Here is a 12047-nt window from a genome sequence, read left to right on the forward strand (position 1 = left end):
GTGTGGATGGTATATTGTTATTTCCATTTTCATATGCATGCAGTAAACTGTTATCTATATCATTGTGTGTGTTATTGCATTGGGTCCTGTGACAGGGTTCTCCAACATAATAGGATCCCGCAAAGGTGGAAACACTGTCACCAGATGGATCAGGCACACCCCAGGCTCCCAGCAGCAGAGGCTCAGGCCTTCAGTGAGTCGCAGGTAATACACCGCACACACAGTAGCTGCCACATCTCCCATAGGGTGGGGGAAACTGCGCTACATACATCATGCATGTCTCCAGCCCAGGAAATCTGGGTTTCCTCAGAAAGGTAAACATAATATACACTATGATTAGGATGACATTTTATTCTTCTCTTAAGCCCTTTCCAAGCCTTAAGAGTCCATTAATAAGATATTATTTTCATATTATCATGTAAGGATGCTGGAGAAGAATGGGGTTCATTTTCAGTAAAGCGATTCTGTCAAATAGTGAGAGCGGAAGTGCGCTCCAATATTCCAAGTCCTTTCTAATGTTTTCTACAATCGGCTTGAAATTTAACGTGTAAAGTTTAGTGAGTTTATGGTGAATGATAAATACCTAAAAATTTGATGGAGTCCTTTGCTATCTAAATGGTGTCACAGAACGTCAAAGCGCAAGGACTCCCCGCAATCATAAAAAATAGAAACAAATATACATAGTGCAACTTTGCAAAAATGTGGTGATTGATGAAATCTTTGAGTTCCCACTCACATGCTAGTGCTATAAACAATAAAATATATATTAATAACATTTTGAAACAATTTTTTTTTAAAACACAAACATATTCTGCAAAGAAACAGGGGGGTGGGTGAGCATCTTCAACTTCTGAAGGGCCGTTTTAAAATGGCCCCGCACAAGCATATGTTAAATTCCTTAACTTCTAGCCTTCCGTTAAGCCCAGCCCTCTCCTCTGGGCTTAACTCCTTAGCTGCCAGGGAGGGGAGTGATGGAAGGCTGTACAAAGCCCTCTGCAGTAAGGAAGGGGGAGGGGCACCCGCACGCCATTAGTTCCCACCGGCTATATCAGTGTCATTGGTTTCCTTCTTCATATGTAATTGTGGCCTAATGACGACCTGATGATTCATTTACAAACAAAGAAACAAAATAAATACCTGCTTTCCAAGATCAACAAAACAGTCTTACCATGGAAATTATTAAATAAATATTTGAAAGCAATGTGTTGCCACCAGACCATTAGAAGTTTAAAGATAATATTAAGATACATACAGTTACTTATATAACAAATAAGAAAAGTTCAGGTGAACTGACAATTCTCTTAACCATCAAAAACTGACTATATGGTAGTCCCTTGATAGTCTTTGCTTTAACAGTAACCATCCCCCTGGTACTATCTGTAAAGAGGCACTTGCAGGAGGGGTAATCTCTAAAAAAAACAGTATAGCTTTCTGTGTAAGAAAGATACGGTGATCCCTGTCCTATACACACTCCCGAAGATTCCATAAAAAAGCAGTTTATCCCCCTGGGCGTCCTATTATCGCTGGGTCAGACTTTATCTTCCAGCCTATATCCATCTTTCTGGATAAACTGTTGAGACCTTTGGTCGATTTATCACGGTCATACATCAGCGTTACTACAGATTTTCTGTTAAAAATGGATGGATTGACAGGTTTGGAGGGACCACTGATACTTGCAAAACTCAACGTGAATAGTCTATATACACATCTATTCCACACTCAGAGGGTATTGCCGCTGTCCAGGAGGCCCTCAAATGTGCTGGTCTATTGATTTACTATCAGTTCTATTAAAGAGGATTTTTTTTTCTTTTAAGACCAGTTTTTCATTCAGCAGCAGGGAACGGCCATGGGATCTAATGTCGCACCCACATACGCCAACATCTATATGGACAACTTTGAGCATACTTTTGTATATACAAGTATTGTGTTACAGGCAGCCATCCTAAATACAATTCAAGATATAAAGTGTTTGGTGCCAGGGAACGGCAGTACAAAAATGGATGGTGTTCCCAGCACTCAAATGTTAATGTAACGAAACGACACTAGAATATGCCAAAAGAATAAGTTGTATTGAAATAAGCATATGAACTGCAGTACAAAATATGGTGGATGCTTAGGCTATATGTAAATGGGTCTATGCGTACAAACAAATGCCCAAATGGTGCTGTGGAAAGGGAGGGGGGTGGTGGAATAAGGAAAACAAGGAAAAAACAAAAAAAGGGGAGTGGCACAATGCCTTGATGGCAAAAAGCCGGATAGAGCGAATGTGATAGAGTTAAGGGGGGCAACGTTTTGGGGCAATTTACCCCTTCCTCAGGCCCGTTCCAACAGATCCCCCTCCCCCCCCAAAAAGGAACCTGCCGTACTTCTCTTCAAACCATACCACATCGGCCTCCCTCCTAACTGAATAAAAATTGGTTTAACTAACCACCAAAACACAGCAATGTTAGGTACTACTGTACTGTCAAAGACAGGGAAATCACAGAGTCAGAAAACCACACTAAATCTTCATAAAAAATATGGTCACTAATACTTGTAAGATTCTTGAAACAGGATGCTAAATGGATAACAACTTCAGTTAAAGTGGGTATATCTGGCTAAGGGTCCAAAGATAAATATTCCTATATCAAAGTGTCAGTATAAACACTAAACCAGTATGCAAAAATATATCAGGCTAGAGGTCCTAATGTGGATAGATCAGACTGATATCATGAGCTATGTTCAATGTGGCTAACCCAATAAACAGAAATCTCAATGCATGGGGAAATAATGCAGAACAGTACAAGTACAATGCAATCGTCAATATCAAGGTTCACAAGAGCAGTTCAGTTCATAAAGTCATATGTTTCCCAGGTACAGTGATAAGATCCGGCCTCTGGCTACACCAGAGGCTGGATCTTATCACTGTTACTATGACACATATGACTTTATGAACTGAGCTCTTGTTAACCTTGATATTGATGATTGCATTGTACTGTACTTGTACTGTACAATGCAACCCAACTATTCTCTGTCTTTGACTCCCTACATAGACCACCTGTAGCTGCCTCTTCTTCCTCCTCCATCTCACCTCAGGACTTTGCTGACTATTTCAAGGAAAAGATGGAATCCATATGTCAGGACATCCCCTCTGTTTCCTCCTCCCATCCTACACGTCTTCCTAACTCTCCTCCTGCCTTCCTTGACTCTTTTTCCACTGTCACAGAGGAGGATGTGGCACTGATGATCTCCTCTTCTCCATCTACCTCTTGCCCTCTTGACCACATTCCCTCCCATCTCCTAAATCCTCTTGCTCCTACAATAATCCCTATGCGCACACATATTTTTAACTCCTCCCTCTACTCTGGTACCTTTCCCTCCTCCTTCTAACATGCAACAGTCATACCATTAGTCAAAAACAGCAAGCTTGACCCTACCTGTCTTTCTAACTATCGGCCTGTCTCCCTCCTTCCTTTTGCCTCTAAACTCCTTCAACGTCTTGTATTCTCTCGCTTGCTCCATTTTCTCAACATATATTCTCTCCTAGACCCTCTACAATCTGGCTTCCGTACTGCTCACTCCACCGAAACAGCCCTCACTAAAATAACTAATGACCTCCAAGCTGCCAAAGACACTCTGCTCATACTACTCGACCTCTCTGCAGCATTTAATATGGTGGACCACCCTCTTCTCCTTCACATTCTCCATACTCTAGGTATTCATAACAAAGCTCTACCCTGGATCTCCTCTTATCTCTTCCATTGTGCTTTCAGCGTCTCTTCTGCTAACACCTCCTCTTCCTCTACCGATCTCTCTGTGGGGGTACCCGAGGGCTCTGTCCTGGGACCTCCCCTCTTTTCTCTGTGCACAATCTCTCTAGGTGACATCTCTTGGGTTCAATTATTGCCTTATGCTGATGGCATACAAATTTACTTTTCAACCCCCGACCTTTCACCTGCTGTACAGACCAAAGTTTCTGAATGTCTCTCTGTGATATCATCCTGGATGGCCCTCCGCTGACTTAAACTTAACATGGCAATAGCAGAGCTCCTCATACTTCCTCCCAAACCTGGTCCCACTACCTCCTTCCACATTACTGTTGGAAGTTCAGTCATACACCCAGTAGCACAAGCATGATGCCTAGGGGTCACACTCGACTCCTCTCTCACTTTCGCTTTTCACATTCCAAATGTATCTAAAACCTGTCGCTTTTTCCTCTGCAATATTACAAAGATACGCCCTTTCCTCTGTTGCTCAACTGCTAAAACTCTGACACAGGCCCTCATTTTTTCCCTGTCTCTATTACTGTAACATCCGGCTGTCCGGCTTTCCTGCCTCTCACCTGTCTCCCCTACAATCTTTTCTAAACGCTGCTGCCAGAATCACTCTATTCTTTCCTAAATCTGTCTCAGCGCCTCCCCTGCTGAAATCCCTCTCCTGGCTTCCTATCACACATTCAATTCTCCTCCTCACTTTTAAAGTTTTACACTCTTCTGCCCCTCCTTACATCTCAGCTCTAATTTCTCGCTATGCACCATACCGACTCTTGCGTTCCACTCAAGGATGTCCTCTACCTACCCACTTTGTATCCAAAGACCTCTCCCACCTTAAACCTTTCTCACTGACGGCCCCACACCTCTGGAATACCCTTCCCCTCAACAGCCGACTAGCACCTTCTCAATCCACCTTTAAGACCCACCTGCTTAACGAAGCATATGAGTAGCTCCGTGGCTAACACTATACACCTTATACATAAAGCTTGGTCCCTTGTAGACGCACTTACGCCCTCCTACTGTATCTGTATGTTCCCCCTACCAATTAGATTGTAAGCTCTTCGGAGCAGGGACTCCTTTTCCTAAATGTTACATTTATGTCTGAAGCACTTATTCCCATTATCTGTTATTTAAATTATTTGGTATTTAAATGATTGTCACATGTATTACTACTGTGAAGCGCTATGTACATTAATGGCGCTATATAAATAAAGAAATACATACGCCATATTTTGTACTGTATATGCTTATTTCAATACAACTTATTCTTTTGGCATATTCCAGTGTCGTTTCGTTATATTTACATTGATTGCTGGGAACACCACCCAATTTTGTACTATACTTTTGAATATGTTCACCCTGCTTTTCGGGGATTTGGACATATGTGGGTGCGAGATATCTATCTATCTATCTATCTATCTATCTATATATATATATATATATATATATATATATATATATATATATATATATATATATATATATATATACACACACACATACACATACATATACACACACAATCTTTATAGTATGGTCTGGTGATATTGACTCACTCACCCAATTTGTAGATGATTTTAATGGGGCACGACCCACCATTGGCTTTTCTTTGGTTTATCATGAGAATAGGGTTAACGTTTTGGATACTACAATATGCCTACAGGAGGGCATATTACAATCAGATATTTATCAGAAGGATACTGATAGAAATACTCTTCTTTGCTTTAACATTAACCCCCCTGGTACAATCAAGGGACTAACATATAGTCAGCTCACCACAAACATGGCGTGACCCCGGTACTGAGGTAGGAATGGTATAAACGCCACCCAGATCCACGGGGGAACATCTGAAGTGCAGATGGTCAGGCAGCCAGGTCGGGATTGGAGAGAGTAGAGTGGTTAGGTACTTGCCGAGGTCTGAGGTAGGAGCCAGTAGAATGGTCAGTGTCCGTTTAGCCGTGGTCAGGGGTTGGAGCCAGTAGAAGCGTAGAGGTCCGTAAGACATGGTCAGGATTGGAGAGATGCGGAAGGTCAGAGGTAAGTTTGGTCGGTAATCCAGAAGTGCGGAGTCCAAAGTAATAGCCGGGTCGGTACACAGGAGGTCAATCTGAAACAAGGAGCTTGGAGACAAGGCAAGGCAAGGCAAGACAAGGAACCAGGAAGTGGGAGAACAGCGCTAAGTGGAACTATGCTCAGCTAAAGTGCAAGTGGCATAGCTGAGCATATATAGGAGAGCATGACCAATGAGAGAGGGGGCGGAGTGGAGGTGTGTCCTCCGCAGAGGCACGGATAGGAGGAGAGACACAGGAGACAGATGGGCATAATAAAGAGAGTTGGCAAACAGCTTGGGAGCGGGGCACACGCATCACGTGTGCACGACGCGCAAATTTGATGCGCGTCGCAAGCAGGGGCGGAGCCAATCTCCGCAATGTCAGAAAAGCTCCTGCGGGAGCACGCGCACGCAGTAAGGACAGCGGGGTTGCGCAAGACATCAGGTAAGGAGGGAGTGCGCCGCAGGGGTGCACATCCCGATTCCTTACAAATTCATAGATGTTTCTCTGAGCGAAGATATCCACAAAGTCTTCTGACCAACAACTCCAGAAGGTGGTATCCTTACCCAGACCAACATTATTGAACAAATCTGACTTTGGTTTTAAAAAAAGCTAAGAAGGCCTTTTCGGTATCGTTCGTATCAGATTACAATTCTTGGAGTGGCAAAATCAAGAATCTCATTTATCACATCATCATACACTCATCTCTGATGATGAGAGTTTAGGGGATCTATTTAAGTCTCCACCCCTATTCTCCTACAAACGAGGCAAGAATTTGAGAGATTCTCTTGTCCGAGCTGATCTTGGGGGAAAGAATATCATCCAACAGCATCTTAGGCCACCTAAATGTAGTACTTATAGTACAGATGCTGTGCTTGTGTCCAATGTAGTAGTGTCCATGAAGGTCAGTTTTTCTCACATTCACAGACAGGACACAGGTATGCCATTAAAAAATATTTTTCATGCACCTCTAGGTATGTTGTTTACCTTATAAAATGTCCATGTGGGAATGGTTATGTGGGCGAAACAACACAGATGGTAAAGGATCGATTCAGGCAACATAAAGCCGCGATAAGAAGAGGCGATATTGATGGTAAAGGATCGATTCAGACAACATGAAGAGGCGATATTGTAGCACCTGTTTCTCACCATTTTGTCTCTCAGGGTCATCAGGCTAACCAAATCAGGTTTCAAGTTATAGATGGGGTTGGAAAACTGTCACGCTTGTGCGAGCCCACAGACAAGACCTGACCCCGGCACTGAGGTGGGAAGGACAATGCCACACACCCACAGTAGCGAAGGTGGGCCCAGTAGGTGGTTTGTAGTGTAGCTGGGTCTGGGTATAAGAAAAAGGGTTAATCCAATACTCGCCAGGTTCCAAGGGTAGGAGAGGTACACGTAGTCGTTATCCGTAAGCCAGGGGTAAAGAGCCAGAGAGAATCCAAATGCAAAGCCAGGTCGGTGCACGAGAGGTTAATCCATAAGCCAGGGGTCAGGAGCCAGAGAGAATCCAAATCCAAATCCAAAGCCAGGTCGGTACACGAGAGGTAACTGTAGAAAACAATGCAAGACAGGGCTGGACAAGCCAGGCACACACAAGGCTACACAAAGAATATGCTCAGCAAGGTATGCCAGGAAGAGGCAGTCTTATATAGGAGACAGGAACCAGTAGGGGAGGGAGCGGAGGCGAGGCCTCCGCAGATGCCAGGATAGGCTGCAGGAGACAAGGCTCATAGCAAAGCTTGACACGTAGCTGGGGCTCGTTGCACGCCGTCATGCGCGTGCACCACGCACAGCGGATGTGCGGTGCGTCCCGAGGGGGCGGAGCTATGCTCAGTGACCGTGCATAGAAAGAGCGGGTGCGCGCACGCTCTGTAACAGGAACGGTGATGCGCACATCAGCGGGGGGCGAATATTCGGCAGCTGCCACTGCAGTACTATAGATAGGCGAGGAGGGAACGCGCCGCAAGGGACGCACTCCCCGATTCCTCACAGTATCCCCCCCTTCAGGCGAGAACTCCGGGCGAGCCAAAACAGGATTACTCAGGGATCTGGGTGACATGAAATTGTTCCTGAACCCTCTGGGCATAGTGGAAGATCTGCGGCAAGGGCATTTGTCAGCGAGTGCTTTCTTCAAAAGAAAAAGCAGTGGCACAGCAATCAATAGAAGGTCAGCACCCCTAGGTAGGTGAGGTTTAGAGAACATCAGGTCCAAAGTCTGGGCATCCTCAGAGGTCATAGGGGACACCGAACAGCATCTGGAAAAAAGCACACCAGTGCCCACGGTGGGAGCACAAGAAGCAGGGGTTTTTATGGAAGTTATCATTTGGATTTATATGGTCTGCTAGGAATAATATACTTTCTTTATATTTAATGCTGACAGAATGAAGCAAGTGCTGTGTGCTGATCCCACTACTCAAAGTATCCGGCCATTCTATGTATTGCTGCTGCGATCGTGCCATTGGAAGTGCACTGAGGAATCCACTAATCTGTACTGTTTACAATGGAGCCGTATGATTTGTGTACACTGGTGTCTATAGTGACAGAGGGGGAGTGTGTCGCTGCCTCCTCCAATTATTGACACCCAGGTCCAGCCCCCAGAGAGATTGAAACCTATTGGAGGAAAAAAGATTATGTCACGGAATGAGGGGCTATATCTAAGCGTACCGGCACTCTCTGAAAAAGCAGCTGTGGCAGGACGGCCTCGCGGTAGGGTCAGTAAGACGCTAGACATGGTATGAAACTATAACTGTAGTGGTTTATCTTTTAGAAGAGCTGCATCCATGGTCCCACGATGTGGGGTCTGCAAAATTCCCATCACACCTTACATTTGGTGGTCACATGTGGTCTCGTCCGAAAGCCGCAGTGTGGACGTCCGACGGCACAGTGACATGGGTTGTGGGTCTATAAGGGGAAGAGTCCCTATCTAGAGCCTGCCCTATAATACTGTGCTCAAAAAGTGATAGGGACCTAACTGGGCCTTGGGGAAAGTTCTGGCCTAGTCCAGGGGCTTACTAGCTCCCTGGATGCATCCGTCCTCTTTGCTGCCTCTCGAAGACTCCCTCAGGACTAACTGTCACCTCAGAATGAAGCTGACAGTTCTCTCTGTAAAAAAGGCCATTTACGCCACTTGCCGCACAGCCTTCTGATACTTGTAGTCTGTTCAGTGTTTTTAGCAATGCCTAAGATGGCCGCCACTCCGGCCGCAACAGAGCATGCACGCCAAAATAAAATAGGCGCCACCTCTCTGGCTCGATCGCGCGGAGCAATTCTTGCCCCGGAGGCAGGTAGTGGGGACCGTAGGGAGTCTCCACTACATCTGACTGAAGTATTTTTGAGTGCAGGGTTGCTATTTGTTTCAATATAGTTACTTATGTTTTTTGTTTTTTAAGGAGTTACTAATCTACATGATGCACCGTGAGTCCCATTGGGAGTAAAGCGTTATGTACGTACATGAAGGTTTTCGAAGTTATTTTGTATTTATCATGTCACGGCCATTAGGGCAGAAGGTGAGACTGCCCCTCAGGTGAGCATTGTTGATCACTAAAATGTTCTTACCTTGGGACTATAAATGTTCAGTGCCAGTTTTGCTATGATATTTTTCTTTTGGTATTTAAGGGATTTTTGGCAATTTTACTGTGTAGCCAACAAGCTTATTGCTATGAACTGCATTGTCCTATAAACTTAATGACAATGATGGAGTTTCTATGGAAATCCGACACAAATGGTGTGGCACATTTATCTGGTATAAAGTTATAGTACTAAAAATGCCCCTTAAATCTGGAACCAATAAGGCATTGCAGCTCGCCTTTAAAGATGCAGTTCCAAATAGATTAAAAGAACTAGTGTTATATTTAAAAGGCTGAATAGTGATGAGAGATATCCAAAAATAAGATCTTTGGTAATTCCCCTGTGCTTATGTTTAAAGGGTTTACTTATAACGATTACTTTTAATAATTAAAATGTATTTAAAAAACATGTTAGATACACATTATTAAAAAGAAACATTTATATCTCTAAATGACACTATTGTATATATTGAAGTACAATATATAGATAAAAAAGTAGCAGTGAATGCTGCTTTAAAAGAATTGTGTTTTATGTCTCAGCTGCTGGAATAGCTGATGATGTACAGGTCTCCGGGACCCTGCTTTTATTAGGATTTATTTGTTACTAATACTGTATATTTTTTAAATTATTTAAAATACAAATTTTTGGAAAAAGTTTTAATAATTTTAATGAAAAAAAGCATACTGTCTTCCCCAGTTTTCCACATTCAGGTAATAGTGGGGTAATACTCATGTTTTGGGAATGCAGCTAATGAGTATCTGCTCTTCTTTAAAAAGGTATTGTTGGTATTAAAGGGACTTTTAGTAGGATCCAGTAACAGTATTTTTTTTCATGTCTTTGGCCTCTACATTTGATTTTAAATTCCAAGAGAAAGGTATGCCAGACCTGTGGCTTAGAACCTAATGGGTATAGCATAAAATGATTTAGATAGCATGCTTTTATTTCTTTTTAGTAATAATAATAATATTGTTAAGTAGGGAGGTCTTCACCTTTAAGTCAATATGGTAAATGTGCTTCAGACTATCTGCTAACTAATTGCATTGCATGAAAGGGGACTACTTCAATAGTAATATTCTAATTCTGCCATGTTATTTGTAGTACTACAAATATATGTATATTATATTTATATAGCTTCATCCATGTACATAGTACTTTAACACCGTAACACATGTGACATAATACAGTAGGAATAAGCACTGAATACATAAAAGTAATATTAGGAATATGTGATTACAATCAGCAGTAAAAGACACCCTCAGTATCAGCACTGAAGGGGTTATAAGTGTTCAGATTGTTGTTGTTGTTTTTACTCAAGGGGTTAACTACCTCATAAATGACATACACCTGCTGCACAACAGGAAACATACCTTAAAATAATGAGGATATTATTTGTTACTGTGGAAAGCTTGAAATGTTTATGTAATTTAGGAAATTGCGCTGACATTCAGTGGGATTTAGTACTAATTCCTGAGGATGGTTTATAAGTTTGTGCAGATCTGTGACCTGTCCCTCTACAGGGAATATCAGTACATAAATTACATCACAAAAAACAAGATGCTGTCTCCTAGCGCCTGAGAGGATGGCTAGCTCTGAAACATTGGAAGACTACAACGTAAAACAGATGCAGTCTCTACAGTATTTGGAATGAGATAGGAAATGCTCCATGAAGACATTACTATTACACAGGGGAGCAGTGATCTGTAGAAAACAAAGTTCCTACATTGCTCCTTCTGAGATGTGTGAACTTTTTGGACAATTTCACTATCCATACAAGATTTGCAAGGTTTTTGTTTTGGGAAAAACTTCACTTTTATACAATTCTCAAGCAGTTTGACAAAGGAAAATCTCTGCAGCCTGAAATATGGTGTTTCCCCTGCATTCCAGCAAAATTTGTATTTCAGGGTAGATTCTTTAGAGAACTTGGAAATTTTAGTTTGAAATGTTGAAATTACCACAACCTGTGTTTAGACTTTATTTTAGACAAAAAGTTTTAGTTTCTCCTTATTTCCTGTCCCCTTAATCTCAAACATTTTAACACAATGTCTACAAATCCAATTGCCCATGTACATTGAAAACTGACATTGCAGAAACAGAGGCAGCAATTCCTGTCAGGACTGCAGTAGGGCAGAGTGGCCATCTTGAATTCAGTCTGCGCCAGGTTGTTAGGGTCAAGGCCATTGACGGAATGAGAAGATGTATTCCAAGAGTGCAATGGTTGGGATAGGGCTGGTGTCCTGCTTATACCATAGATTGTGAAACATTTTCAATGGCACACAGAGTTCTTTATACATTCAATTATAAGGGAGAGATCTTTCAAAACATCACAGATCCCTTCTTCAAGTGTACTGAAAAAAAATACTTGAGGAAACGACCATTACACTTGAGTTGTCCTGTAATAAAGAGTGCACTCGAAGAAGGTAAAGCTACAGTATGTTATACATTTTAATTTGATCTCTGCAGCCGTTGCTGTTTCTGCTTGCTCCGTACCTGAGGACAGGCAGATATTGTCCCTATGTTCTCAGCTACTTTGACTAGGGTCCCTTTATTCTTATCAACTGTTGCATTGTTTTGCCCTTTGATTTCCCCCCCTCCCCCCCCCCCCCCAGTGCTCGTTGTGACCTCAAGGGGAGCAGGTAACATTGGAATGAGAGTTCACAGCGTTCGGTAGTGAGAT

This window comes from Ascaphus truei, chromosome 8 (genome assembly GCF_040206685.1).
Source record: "Ascaphus truei isolate aAscTru1 chromosome 8, aAscTru1.hap1, whole genome shotgun sequence".
NCBI classification, from domain to species: domain Eukaryota; kingdom Metazoa; phylum Chordata; class Amphibia; order Anura; family Ascaphidae; genus Ascaphus; species Ascaphus truei.